Consider the following 15,237-nt stretch of genomic DNA (forward strand, 5'->3'; position numbering starts at 1 on the left):
TATGGATCGATTGCCTTCAAGTGCTTAAAGCCCATGTTATTTGTTTGTTGCAGTCTACAGAGTCCTGACTGATACACTCTCTTCTGTTGGTGGCTTCTCTATCACAAGTTCTGGATGCTCTAAATCAGCCCCTGGCGACTTATGACCATATATCCCTGTAGAGCACTGGTATGAGTTTCTTGGGGATTGAATGCTGCCTGTATTTGAAGTCCCAGTCCTCCCATGTGCCTATCTCATCATTTGTAGATGAGATCTAAAATGCATGTATTCCTGAAAGAATCAGAGTTGCGTCAGGGCAGATGTCTTGGTCTGCTTTGTTCATTGATGTGTGCAGACACACAGTTGAAGAATCTGTGAATGTGGCATGTATTCACTCACAGGGCCAACAGTAGGAATGGGTTTGGTTTCCTTTCTTTTTGCTCTCAGACATTTCTAGTCATTTTCCACGGTATCCCAAACTTAACCTTCTCTTTGAGCCAACTTCGGTTTGTCTAGCATTGGCTCTTACAATTTCTCTACTTGTTCCAACAGCCTCCTAATGTGTAACAGGACTTACATACTCTGATTGTGATCCATCTTTGCAACCTGTGTGCCTTGGCTTGTGCAGTTCCATTGGTCTGGGATGTAGCTTTTCTCTGTAATTCGCAGTCCCAAGTTTTGAAGTCATTCATGTAGGCCAGGCTGACATGGTGCTCATGTCCTGGCCCTCCAAATACTGAAATAAATCTCCTGCTCTGGTGAGCCTTCCTAACACAATCTCTTGTGTTAACATGAGTTAGCACGTGCCATCCCTCACCCAAGAGACCTGGGCTCCTTGAGTGCAGTTTCTCTTCTCTTGTCTTTGCTCTTAACTGCCTTTTTCTTTTGTCAGCCTCTTCTCCACTTTACACTGCGACATCCCCTGGCAATCAAGTTCAGCAGAGTCTCACTCAATGTGAATGTCCAGTATATATAATAATACATAGGCAAATCTGTGCACACCAGTGCAAAATGGTAAATTCTGACTTGATTGGGACAAACCCATGGGATTAAGCTGCGTGACTCATGTGCAAAGTGGGGAGACTAATACCACAGAACTTATTGGGTCATGGTTTTTAAAATATATGCCATATTCAAAGTGTATCTCCTACTGCCTGGTATATCAAGTACTCAACAGATGGTAGTTGCTGCTGCTGTGATTGCTGAGAGATCTCGGGGGTTCTTTTCTATCCATTTCTTTTCTCACAGACATCTTCTCTCTATGATATGTCATCTCTATTGCATATGTAGCACTGTGCATATCCACACACTCACTCCATCTGAGGGTCTTTGTATGGTTGCCTTTGAGCCAGCCATGGAGCCGACTGTGCCCCCTTGGAACTTACACTAACCATAGCTGTTCTACATCTCAAAAAGCATTTCCTGGGCCTGCTGGCACCTGGCTGACCAAACCTGGAGGCTAACTTTCTCAGGTCGATTTTTGTTATTCTCTTGAGATGGGACAACGAAAAAGGGATGGAGAGAAGGAAAAGAGATAGGTGAGGTGAGAAGAAAGAAAAGGAGAAAGGATGGAGTGAGAGAATGGAAGAGTGAATGAGGGAGGCCTCTGGTCCAGGTCCAGTATGAAGAGGAAGCCAGAGAAGGAGGGGAGGAAAGCTCACTCACAAACACCCTATCGAGGCTCCAGAGAGATGAGACAAAATTGTGGTGCAGAGCAAGCCTGGCTGCTTGCACAACACCCCCTTTGGCAGTGGAGCTGCCGGGAATTCAGCTCCTCAAGGAAGCAGAGCTGGCTTTGGATGCTTGCTTGTATTTTCCTCCCTGCATCTATGAGCAGCTGACTTGGGTGCCCCTGCTCCTCTTGCTCATTTCTAAACATCTTCAGAGGTTTTTGAGAGAAGGAGGAGTGATGCTGTTCCATGACACGGTGCCTTTCTCTCTGGGCCTCCTTTTGTTTCTGCACTAGTCTCTCTCTCTCTGATCCTCCTCAGCTTGTTGGCCAGTTGCCCTCTGCTTTCTATCCCTTTGAGCTGGTAGCTCTGATTTTTCTATTGTGTCTCTAGCTAGCCCTTGGATGGCCTGTTTCTGTTTCTCCTATTCCAATCCTGCCCTCTGACTTTTCTCCCTCTCTCAGCTTCCCTCCCTCCTCACATGCCTGCTGGCTTTCTCCTGGTCTCCTTCTCACTGCCACAGTGCTGCTATGATGTGAAGAGGACAATCTATCTGTCAGAGACAGGCTCCGCCAACCTCAGCCACCTTCCTCCCGCTGCTGGCAATTATCTGGAGGTTGGCACAGGGCCCGGAAACTGCCGTGTGCACAGCCCTGTGGCTCAGGGCCACTCCCCCACACCAGCCCCCTTAGAGGATCACTTGGTGCTGTGCCCAGGATGTGACAGCCTGCAAAGGTCATATGCACTCTGTGGAAGATGGACTGCTCCACAAGTGGAATTGACATTGGGTAGCTTTGCACACATCCCTTCAGACTTCAGCTTTTCACAGAGGCAAGGAAATAGCAGTTAGAAGTAAAAATGACATACAGACCCGTCTTGGTACACCAGCAACTTGCCAATATCCAACATTCAGATTTCTTTATTTCTTTATTTCTTTTTGAAAAGGCAGATTTGAATCAATCTTATTTGAAATACTGTAATTAATTCATTTATAAGGATTTGTTGGGAACTGACCTCATGTTTGTAGTATGCTGCTGAGCAGTTCTGTTAGAGGCAAAGCTATACGCCCTCCTTGCACTGCCCAGAAGTCTATGGCATTTCAGAACTGAAAGAGACTTGTGAAGCTCTAAGATTTTTGTGCTTCATTTTGGAGAGTGCAAATTTGAGGTCCAGAAAAGGTGAGGCAGTCACTCCGTGAGCCAGCTAGGTGCTAAGGGTCTGAGAAAAACTCAGGACTTCAGGCTGCTGCTTCAGTGCTCATCTGATTCTGTACCCCAACAACCCTACAGAGTAGGCCTGCTATGATTATACCAGTGATTATCGGAATAATAATAATAGAATAAAATGGAATAAGGAAGGAAACCAAGCTTCTTAGAATACACATGACGCTTCCCAGCCCTTGGTTATGAGGTGTTAGAGATCTGGAATTTCCTCTATTTAAAAGTGTGTCCTTTTAAGCAGTTAACCTGACAAGGAATCCTGGATATCAGAGACATTGGGAGAAGCAAGGGCAGAAGGCTTGCTACTCTGATTGGAGCCCTTCCTGTGGCTTCAGAGGGTAAATCCTCTTCCTTGATACTGAAGCCAAGTCCTGCCACCAAGTGTTCAGAACACTTTTGCTCGGTCCATTATGTGGCAGGTAAGCACTTATCCTCTGTGCGTCTCCTGTGCTCCCATTTGGAGACCTTCTTGCCATGGGGTCCTCACCACCAGGTCACTTGGGGCTTGATTTCCATGTGCTGTGTGGCCCAGCTTCACTCAACACTGGGGACAACTCAACCAGACATGGCATAATGCAAAAACAACATGATTGAAGAGAAATAAAACATCCTATAAATCTGCCTATGCCCAAATATTGCTCATCACTGGCTCAAGAGTCAAATCACAGAAGACTGGTCTTACCTTTATCCTGGGACTTTGGGCTCATTATGGTGGCTATCATTTGTTGGATATTACAACACACCAAATACTATCAGGGGTTTCCTCTGCATCATCTTTAACTCACACCCTTGCTTATGAGGTAGGGACCACCTTTGTCATGTATTTCCCTACCTGAGGGTTTGGGTGGCCAAGGTCACAAAACTGCCAAGTGAAGGAGTTGGGTGGTGAAGCCATGCTTTCTAATGACAGAGTCCATCCCTGTTCCTCATCCCTCTATTTTACAGGGAACCTAGTTTGGAGGTTGAAAGAGGAGCTGAGACTTTTCTGTTGTGGATCCACAATACATACTTTATGGGAAGAGAGAATCTCTATGTGAGTAATGGTTGCTGGGACTGTTTTGGGGAGTGGGTGGGTCTAATCCTGCCTGTACATTTCCCGGACACTGGAAGACATTTTTTCAGAACTCTTTACACAGACATCAATTAGAATCAACTGCTGATTGCCTGTCCAGCATGTGGTTTCACAGGGGAAGGATCTTCATAACAATGTCGATGGTAATAACACAGACCGATTATTGAGTGTTTAGTAGGTGACAAGCCAGTTTCAATGTGCTTCACAAAAATATGAAGATTCACCATTGTCCCATATCAGGAGAGGGAGGACATGAAAGTCCAAAGATGTTAAAACAACAGAAACAACAATTTTCCCCCACTTGCAAACCTCTGCAGATTATTTCCTATTTCAGGAGTAGAACTGGGATTCAAGTGTCAGGCTCCCTGCTTTAAAAGAACTTCCATCACATGACTCTCAAGGAAATGTACACCATCAGTCAGAAAGCCTTCCTTCTAAATAATTAAAACTTCAGAACTGTCCCAGTACTTGAAGGGATACATTTCAATTACCTGGAACAGTCACTGAGGCAGAAGTCTCCTGCACTGCTCTCTCAGCTTCATTTCAAATCATATATCTTGGAACTGTGTGACTCTGGTGGACAATGTATACCTCCTGCTTGAAGGCATCACAAGGGGGTCCTAAAGCTGGGGAATTTATGGCTCCTGCTACCTCGTGTATGAGTCCCTCACCTGTTTGGAATGCAGGACTTGGCTTGTGGGCTCTCAATGGAAACCAGAACTTGGTTCCAATCGGTCAGCTGGCTCTAAAAATCTATGCCTTTGATACTGAGGTTTTTATTTTCCTTTTTGATGCTGTTACAGGGGACAGTTGATGAGGAGATTCCCCATGGTTTAACAGACTCCAGATTTATGGAGTCGGATGAAAATGTTTGCCCTGCATTTGAAATGGCTGAAGAGGGAAAAAAAGAACTGTTATTTTTTTTTTTTGCCAGGTTTATGAAAAAGGAAACAATGATTTGCTTTGCTTGGAATTTTCAATTCTTTTAATAAGTTGCTATTTTGGGGGCCCTGGTTGGGAGTCACATTTCTTGCAGATAAGACTGGCAGCTGGGAAAATAGGGCAGTGTGTTTCTCAGACTCTACCCTCTACCCTCTGTGTCCTGCCTACATCTTTTCTTTTTAATTCCTACTTGAAGTAATCCAAGGTTCCGTGTCACCTTAGATTAGTGCTAATTCACTAGTGATTGCAAAGAATTGATGAGTTTCAATCTGTTTTGGATTTTTGTCTTCTAAAAAATGCCAAAGATGAATAGTGTGCCTTAACACAAATATGTGATTACTCTTGAATGACGTGGGTTTGGACACCTCTGAGAGAACTAAGTTGGTTAGAGTTTGAAGGTCATCGGTTACCTTTCACATTGCATCACACAGGCAGTGAACATCTTGGCCTAAATATAAGGCTGGGTTTGCTTACATGCCTGGACTTTGTTTCAGAGTGATTTTCTTTAGAATGAATTATTTTAGATGTTTTGATCTAAGACATCCATGCAAGGCATCCTAGCAGAGTAGAGGACCCAGGTTTTGTCCCATAAATTAGATGAGGTTCCTAAACAAAGGTGATTAGCCTGCTGCTCCTGATGGATGGCACATGATGTTGCAAGTAGCAGGGGAGGAAGAAAGGTAAACACAAATCTGTTTGATAGATTGCTCAATTTCACCCAACTTAGGTGGCTCTTGCAGATGACCTGTCTGCTAGGTTCATTCTCACAAGATTTAAAATTCCTCAAAGCAAAGAACATCTCTAAGTAACCACAATAATATTTTTCAACAACACAAGTTCCCCCAACACAATACAAGCTTCTAGTGGACTCACATCAGTCTCTGCTTATGGGCTCCATGACCAAGAAACACTTGGATTTGCAGGTTATCACTGTTGGAAATAGTAAGAGTCACACAGACCTGGGGAGGGTGGAGTAGGAAATAGACAATAAGGGTGAAGTGAGTGGGAGAAAGGGGTGAGCTTTTAAAGGGCAATATAGAAGAACTGAAAAGAACAGTCTTGATCTTATATGACAGGGATTGAAGTCTATGAAGAATTGGATTAAATGTCATGGCTGAGGGCATTAGGTCCTGGTAATGTAGGGGAAAAACGAGACTCGCTGAATCATGCCCCTCTTGAGCTAACCTCTGATTTTATGTTTGCTTAACTTCAAACCAATCAGGAGCTGCAAAAGACCCTGCTGTCCTATTAAGAAATTCTCTAACCTGTGGGTACATGCCCACAATAGCCCAATATGATACATAAATGATCTTGGAGAGGTGGTAGTGAGCAACACCACCATTTTGAGTGTGATGTGGGCAAAAGAGAACTGTGTTTGCTAAGAAATATGAGCTGTATGCAAACTGAAGGATATGTATTGAGGGAAACCATCATGCCTCCCCACTCCATAAAAATGCATTTCCAAATACCCTCACCCAGCCAGCTGGTAGGACCTTTTTCTGGCTGTGCTCTCTCTCTTCCATTCAGGCACAATTCCCAAATAAACTTTGTATGTGTTGCACATTGAGCTCTTATCAATTTCTATGGCAAAACAAAAGACCTGGGGTCAGTATCAGATTCTAGGTGAATTCAGTTGGGATCTGAAAACAGGGCTGTTTTCCCTGGAGAAGAGAATCAGCTAGATATGAACACATGACTATCTTAGCATTGGCTTCAGGATCCCCATGACTGATATATTCTCCACTCTCTCCTGATAACTGTGCTTATCCCTCTGTCTGTCTCTGTCACTCTTTCCCTCTCTCCTCCCCTTTCCTCGTTTTTGTCCTCCATATCCTCTTTAACTGCTCTGGCTCAGTGTTTTATTCATTGGCTTAAGTTAAGGTTTTGGGTCTGAGTGGTCCTGATAGACGTGTTTTGGGTGGGTTGAATCAACAGACTTTCCAGAACTGCTCCCTGTGGCAGGAGTTGGACAGGATACCAGCTTGAATCATCTCCATAGACATCCACATAAGAATAGATGGAAACAATTGACTTATGAAACTGCAGTTTCCAATTTAGTCCTTTCTGAAAACTTTTATTGTTTTCATTGTGTTACTTTATGACCTTGCCTCCCGGTACATCCCCTTGCTCCTGTCCACCAACCATGGCTTGCCTTGATCACAACGTGTCCTGGCAGAGATCATTGAGATATTGGCACTTAGAGTGGCTATCTGGTCATGGGTATCCCATCACCCCCTTAAATCTTTTGTAGTATTCCCAACACTCCATTTAAGGGTTCCCAATGGGAAATATCCCTAAGTGGACACTGCACTTAGTGTTACTCCACTAAGGGACTCCTCCCTGGGACTCCTCCCTGGGCTGGAATTTAAGAAATTGGGAATAATTTAAGCTGAATGGATTTAAAAGGAAAATGAGTTATTTTTTTTATTGCAACTCTGGTTTTTAATACAGACCAGAGAATTGTGAATGGGAGCATGGTCACTAGATTATAACGTTGCTCTCCAGTTGGATTTGTTTTTGCAAATTTGAAGGAAAATGGGATGAGGTTCACTAAGCTCAAAATTTCATGAAGCTCTATCAGAACGCCAATATTTGTGATTCTTGTTGAGTATGCATTGCTACTATTCCTCAGCCACTCTGACATACAGACCCTGATCCTGACCTCCATCTTTAGGGTCCTGACTCTTAAACTCTCATGGCTTCTATACTCTCCTCTTCATCCTCATTGTTATCCTGGAGGCCAATTCTGGCATTCCCCTTAACCCCTAAAACCATTCTATTCTAATTATTATCAGGAAAAAACTCATCTTTAGCACCCTTACCAATGGGAGAGAGTCACCAGAAGAAGGAATGGACTTCTTATTGTGGACAAGACAGGTCCAACAATCTTGGCAAGAGATCCTTCCTGGCCAACCTCTCACAAAGGAGGCAGGCACTCACCTATTGATGATGCTTACACGTCTGCTTGACTCTGTTTGCAGCACGATCCATCACCATCACTTCAGTGGAGCCTCAGGTCACTATAGAAGTGACAGGTAACAGAATTGAGTTTCTTGTGCATGTTGGAGCTGCCTGTTTTGTACTGACTGCATCTCAACCTTCAAAAACTACAACAACATGGTAATGGAGATGTCAACTTAAGGAAAGATTACTTTCTTCCTTGGTTTGGAGGCCGGGTTTAAATTTATAATGACTCATTTTTATATGTTCCTGAATGCTGTGCCACACTTCTAAGTAGAGACTTGTTAAGCAAACCCAGAGCCACCATCTCCCTAGAAGGGGATGAGCGAAGTCTATGTGATGGTAAGCCTTAACTAGCGTATTCATCTATTAGTACTTCTTGACTCCACCTGAACCCAGAGCTTGTCAATATCTTCAAGAATATTAAAGATCCAGTAGATACATGTGCATGGGACCTTTCCACTGCAAGGATAACCTGTAATACTCCTTTTGCAGAAATATGTTTAAAACCAGGAGTGTCATGTTCATGAAAGATAGTATATAATTCTAAAGGCCTTTAAATAATCCAATTTGTGCTCTAGAATTTATTGGAGCATGGATTGATTAAGCCTAGTAAGTCTTCTTGTAATACCCCAGATCTAGTAAAGAGACCAAATGAGTTATGCTGTTATGTATAGGACCCTTGGTCAGTAAATGAGGCAGCGATTTCTACCCATGCCATTCTCTCAAACACATATACTATATTCACTCACATACATAAAGAGGTTCAATATTATGCTGTCCTTGATGAAAATGATGTCATTTATTTTTTGTTTTGTTTTTTCTTCTTTATCCAGAGTTACAATGCCTTTTTTTTTTGCCTTTATGTGCAGAAACTCAAATACTCAAAGAGCCACACAATACACCTATCTTAATGTTCTTTCAGGGTTTCAGAGATAACTGTCATCTATCTGGAAATGCCTTAGCAAGGAAGTTGAGAGAACTCACCTTAAGAAATGCAGGTCTGACCTCCTGGATGAGTCCCCTGAGAATCAGGATGTCAAGTAGCATACCTAGAGTAGCAGTTTTATAGGGGGAGGAGCCTGGTGGGCAGGATGTTGTGCCTCATAGGTTCCTCCCACAGAACGTTTGCTTACTCCTGTGAATCAATGGGAGACCTGAGATAGCTTCAACCAAAAGACAGACAAATAATATATTGGATGACAAAGGCCTGCTTTGATTTTCTTCCTGGTGATCATTACTGTGCTTTTCTTTTGTTCTTTGTTTTTGTTGTTGTTGTTGGTGGTGGTTTTCTAAAGTGACATTCTACCATCCCAACAACCTGTTTTGTTCTTTTTGGGTCTAAAATGGCTATAGGTCTGGCATGCTGGTTAAGTCTTCTTATTCCTACTATGCGAAACCCCTGGGAAACCAGTAACTCTTTCACTTATTTTTCTTGCATAATAGTTGAGGGGAACAACTTGACTGCTAAGATATGTCACACCCATCCTCAATTAAAACATAGCTTGTCATTTTATTTCCCTACTACTATAGCCTCACCCATAAACATAGCAGTGTTTAGTGAGGCCCCAGTGGTCTTTGACCTGATTTTCCAATTGCTGTTGAATTTAGTGCCCACAGTATTTTCTCTCCATTCTTAAACCTTACTTCTTGCTGCAATGAGACCTCTCTCCTAGGAGTAATTCAACGAATTGCACATCTCTTGCTGCCTGTTGTGTCCTTATGGCAATGATGCTGTTGCCAAGAAAACTACATATCCTTTCCAACCAATACCTCAGTCCAGGGTTCCCCTAACCAGAATCATGAATGTCCCAAGGAAAGATATACAAAGTCATGGATTGTCCAAAGAAAGCTTCAAGGTCAGGAATAAATAAACCATGAGGATTGGGGAAAATGGTATAACTGGCACCTAAGCTTACCATGAGAGCACGTTTTGGAAGCAGTATTAGCTGTTGCAATGGTGTATTATCACCCTCCTGTCATCTGGGAAGGCAATTCAGAGTACTGAAAAACTCAGCTAAAAAGACCCTACGGGAGGAATCAACATGGCAGAATAGAGTAAGGACATGTTTAAACAGATGGAGAATCATTAGTTAGTGTGAAACAGAGAGGGCACATTTCAGGAAATAGAAAGGACAGAATGATGGCAGGACACCTGGAGACTGGCAGACATGGGAAAGCAACAGAGACAACGATGTGGTACTGTAGTGACCGATACCCTGGCAGCATTCAGCAAGCACCCATCTGAATTCCACTGGCAGCCAGAACTCCACAAGCGGCAAGGTGGGAGGGGATGTTCAACAGGAGCTCAGGAGGTGAATTCAGACAAAGAACTGGACACCCTGCTTGTTTGTTTAATTTGACCATGAGCAGAGACAGAGCAGCAGTTTCAAACAGGCAGTGCAGGAACAGGGTAGATTTCACAGCCCAGTCTGCCCCCTTTAGAGCCAAATCAGGCACCATTTTGTGTAGGAAGGCAAAGGCTATGGGATAGGACTGCAAATGTGCTACGCTGGGAGTGAACTCACTTCTGGCTCAGTGAATTTCAACAACATGGAATCCTATAGGTTCCACCCAAAATATGTCCACGTAGCCCCCAGACCTGATGGCCAGCAGATCAAGAACTCCAGCAGTGGCACATCAGGTGCCATTTTGTACAGCATGGCAAAGGTTTTGAGATTGCAGGGACAACAGTGAGCTGTGCATGTGCTGAGCCAGGAGCTCACTGAGCTCAGTGCATTGTACTGGTTTTATAGGGAAAATGATACAGACTTTAGCTTCCTATGGGTCAAAATAGGTCTGTGTGGCCCAGGTTCCAGTAAGATTAGCACCATGAATAACCTAGTTATATATGACACCTAATGTCTTCCTAATCCTGGGAACTGCTTGAACCAGAAGTGGGAAAAAGGTTGTATAGATGATGATGCAATGTCAGCATGGTATCATAGGAGGTGCAGAGCGGAGACTGTGGTGGAGTTCTAACGTAAGAACCCAAACCTGGAACTTGCTGGAGGAAGTGGCACAATTGACTGCAATCAAAGAACCCTGTACCAACTGCAATAAGTAAAATAGAATTGTACACCTATGGGTGACACAGCTTAGAAACCTGCCCTAGGAATAGAATCTGCTAATCAGAAGTCCAATGACTAAGAGCAAAAGAAGAGACAGAGGCACAATGAATACTACCAAAGACTCCCATGCAAAGGAGCAAAAGGCTTCACCAACCTTAGAATTAACTGAGTAAGACGTTGAGAAAATTGGGGATACAGAATTCAGAAAACTCATTATAAAGCTTCTTATAAACATTGAGAAGAACATGCAGGAGCTCAAGGAATTTAAGGAGCATGTCGCACAGGAAAGAACAACACTGAAACAAATTCAAACCAAATTATTACAAATGAGGGATACAATAAAGCAAATTAAAAATTCAGTGGAAAGTCTCCACAATAGAATGAAAGAGGCAGAAGAAAGAATCTCAGAATTGGAAGATATTTCCTGTCACCAGGGGGCAAACAAGCAAAAAGCTGGAAGCAGAGCTAGGTCAAGCTAAAAAATTATCCAAGAATTAAAACACACTCTGAAAAGGCCAAATGTAAAAGTTATGGGAGTCCCAGAAGTTGCAGAAAGAGAAGCTGGGTTTACAAATGTGTTTATTGAAATACTAATGGATAATTTCCCTAATCTAGAGAAAGAGTTGGGAAACAACATTCAGGAGGGGCACAGAACTCCTAACAGGGTCGACCAAAAGTGATCTTCACCGCAACACATTATAATCAAGCTCTCTTCAGTTAAACATAAGGAAAAGATCCTTAAATGTGCACATGAAAAAAAAATCAACTGACATATAAAGGAATGTCAATTATACTCACAGGAGACCTGTCACAGGAATTTTTGCAGGTCAAAAGACAATGGAGTGACATCTTCCAGATTCTGAAAGCAAAAAGTTGTCGGGCCAGGATAATGTACCTAGCAAAACTTTCCTTTGTCTTTGAAAATGAAATAAAATTCTTCCACTGTAAAGAAAAAGTTAGAATATTATGCCTCTTCTAAACCTGTCCTATGCGTGATACTTAAAGATGTTCTCTTGACAGAGAGGAGGAATAGCACCAAACAAAACCAAAGCCAAATGTGAAGAACATCCCACTAAAGTAATAGCAGAAGACTAAATCAGTGAACAGCCCATTGCTAAAATGACATGACCAAATTACCACCCATTCATATTAACCCTGAATGTAAATGGCTTAACCTCATAAATAAAACGGTATAGTTTAGTAGACTGGATTAAAAAACAAAACCCATCTATTTGTTGCCTATAGGAGACATATCTAGCATCATTTTTTTCAGGAAGGTTCTTAATTTTCTTTTTTCTTTTTTGGAGCGATACATTAGTCATTCAGTAGCATGTTGTTTAATTTCATGGCACTTTAAATTTCTTTTTTCTTTCTGTTGTTGATTTGTTTTTTGGCATTTCACTTAAGGGGATGTACAGTAACTGTGTAATGGAGACTATCATATCCAGTAGCATGTTATATAACTTCATGGCATTGTAAATTTCTTTTTTGCTCCTTTTGTTGATTTTGTTTTGTGGCTTTTCACTTAAGTTGATACATAGTAACTGTGTAATGGATGCTATCATTTCCAGATGTAAGGCTACAATGCAGTATGCATCTCTACTTTCAGATCAAAGTTGGACTGCCAATGAAATTGTTAAATATGTCTGACAATATGATGCTGGACTCTGCCATTTTCCATGCCTGCAATGAAGGACATATGGCTGTTTTTGAAGAACAATACTATAGTAATAATTTAGGGGAAAGAAGTAGGGGTGGAGAGGACTAGGGGAGGAGGCAAGGGAAATCCCTGGGCCAATGGAACTGTATCATAAAATGATAATGATGATGATGATGATGATGATGATGATAAAACTAATGGAACAAAAAGGAAATAAATTTTTGAAGAATAATAAAAAACAAATAAAACAGACCCTAAACTCTTCATTATCCACTGGAGTGGATACACCACCTAGAAAAGCATCTGATTGTGGACTTCCTCAAAATAAATTCCCAGATTACAGGGCTTTGATCCTTATACACTCCTGCACTCTTAGCATCTGTCTTTATTGCCTTGGTATTATACAAGAGAATATACTGTTGATATGGTGGGTCCTCAGCAAGTCACTATGGACAAGTCACCCACAATAATGCCATGCAATCCAACAAAAGGACTAAGTGGACCAATTATCTAATTTTGGCTGGAAATTCATTGGTAGTAGAGATGGCAGACATGAAGTCTTAGAATATTTGATAAACCTGTAAAGTACATGCAAACTATACGATTTCACTTACCAAGAAGTGATCAATAAAATTTTAATTTAACCAAGTATTTAGAGGTTATAACGTGATATGGGTTAAGCTCTCAAAAAATATATGTATCTCTTAGCTCTTTGGCCAACATAGTTTTAAACAATCACCTAGCCCTGGACTGTTTGCTGAAATGGGTGGAGTCTATGCAGTGACTAAGATCTCTTATTGTGTCTGGACAAATACTATACAAGAAGTTGAGATAAATGCTAGATGACTTCATGTGTTTGGACAACAAAAATCTGTAGCCTCTGCTACTTGGGAAAGTGTTAAAGAGACCATATCCAATTTTGTTTTGTGTTACCCTTGAAAGGATTCTCAGCTGTTATTCTGTTACTACTTTTTGGCTCCTGCCTTTTTAACTTTTTGTTAATTGTGTCTCCCAGACCCCTGTCTTTTTAATCCTTTGCTAATTATGTCTCCCAGACTCCAACAATTCCACTTGAGTTTGATACTGGCCTGGGTCTTTCAATCCACCCCTCTATCCAAAGTACCAAGTCCTACGCAGGTCATTGGAACAGACGGTGAGATTTTATGACTCTACAATTTAGAGCTCAACTGTCCCTCTTCAGCAGGAAGCAGCTACAGAAGACAATCCCTTCAGCCCATTCCCCCTAAGAATGAGGAAGATAAAATCTCTCAGGAGAAAATGAGACCAATTAAGAACAGTACTCACTCAGTCAAACCCCTTCAGTAGGATATGTATCCATCTTCTGACTTTGCTGCATATCCACCCAGCTACAAATCAATCAGGGGCAAGGAGTATTCCTTCTCTCACCACAAAAGACCACTTACTGCTCATTAGGAGCTTCCCCAACCCATGCACATGCCTAGAATATTCCAATATGACAGGCGTGTGATCTTCCTAGAGAGGTAGTGGTGAGCAGCATTACCTTTTTGAGTGTGTTGTGTACATATGAAGGAATTATTGCTGTGCAGAATACTGAGTTGGGTAAAACTTGAAGTACCATGTGCCAAGGGGGAACTGGCACATGTCTTCTGCCAGCGAAAGCCATGCCTAGTTCCTCTGAATAATCCAGCTGGTGGAATCTCTTCCTATCATTGCTGTCTCTCTTGTGTTTGAGCATAAGCTCATAATAAAATTGTTCTGGATTACATTTTACCTTCTTGTGAATTTCCACTCAATGGGACTCAAATAATACAGGGCTGGTATCAATGGAAAAGGGTTTATGAAATACACACTCAGCTTGGCTACATGTTAAATAAAGGCAAACTAAAGTCTTTTCTCTCCTCTAGCTTCCAAGCTACACAGTGGGACTCCAGAGAGAGGAGTCGAGTAAATTTAAAGGCTTCTCAGGTCTAAGCCCACTCATTCCAAAGACTTCTTAGGGTGAATATTTTCTGCAACAAAGCAAAATATGTTTACAAATATCCCATTAAAATTGTGGGGGAGGAAGAACATGGTAAATTTCCAGGAAGAGAAGAATGGTAAATGGAATTAATAGTAAAGAACTTATTAGTACCTGCTATTACTATTTCAAATTATATTAATATTTGCTTTATTTAGTACATAGTCTTTGTTATTGGGCTGAGCAAACTTCCTTAGGGCTTTCTTGGCTGCTTTTATAGCCCAGACCTCCCAGATTTAATTTTCTTAATGTCGAGATTTTTACAGAGGAAAATTCTCTGATTAGGGAGGACTTTTAGCAACAGTCAAGATAGTTCTGCAAATCATAGATTCTGGGTTGGCCCTACCCCAACATGAAGTGAACAACTCCAGTATATACACATGGGAACAGCACCTTAATAGAAAGACATTGTTAGGAGGGCACAACATGAAAGAAGTGGTGGCTAGATTAGGTAACAAGTGAGTATGTGCTTTGTAGAGTATTATAAGTAGGATGATTCAGTCTCCATCTCCTCTGGCTGTAGTGATCACTTGACATGGTGCCATGGCAAAACCATTACCGGGTGAGGGAATGATGTTACAAGTAGAAGCATGTTTGAGAATAGTACAGATTGCTCACATATTCATGATGCTGGTCTGTAAATTCATTTCAATCCAGTGTCTT

At 41.9% G+C, this 15,237-nt stretch overlaps 1 protein-coding gene across 1 annotated transcript in view; it reads right to left on the minus strand.

Moving 5' to 3' along the window:
* SLC14A2 (solute carrier family 14 member 2) overlaps window positions 1-8,887 on the minus strand; it is a 175,439-nt gene extending 166,552 nt beyond the window's left edge. The window contains exons 1-2 of the mRNA XM_058676946.1: window positions 8,832-8,887; window positions 7,824-7,903 (exon numbers count right to left, since the gene is read on the minus strand). The gene's annotated coding sequence lies outside the window, so the exon portion shown is untranslated. The remainder of the gene's footprint in view (window positions 1-7,823; window positions 7,904-8,831) is intronic.
* Window positions 8,888-15,237: the final 6,350 nt, after the last annotated feature.

This window comes from Ochotona princeps, chromosome 18 (genome assembly GCF_030435755.1).
Source record: "Ochotona princeps isolate mOchPri1 chromosome 18, mOchPri1.hap1, whole genome shotgun sequence".
Classification (NCBI taxonomy): Eukaryota; Metazoa; Chordata; class Mammalia; order Lagomorpha; family Ochotonidae; genus Ochotona; species Ochotona princeps.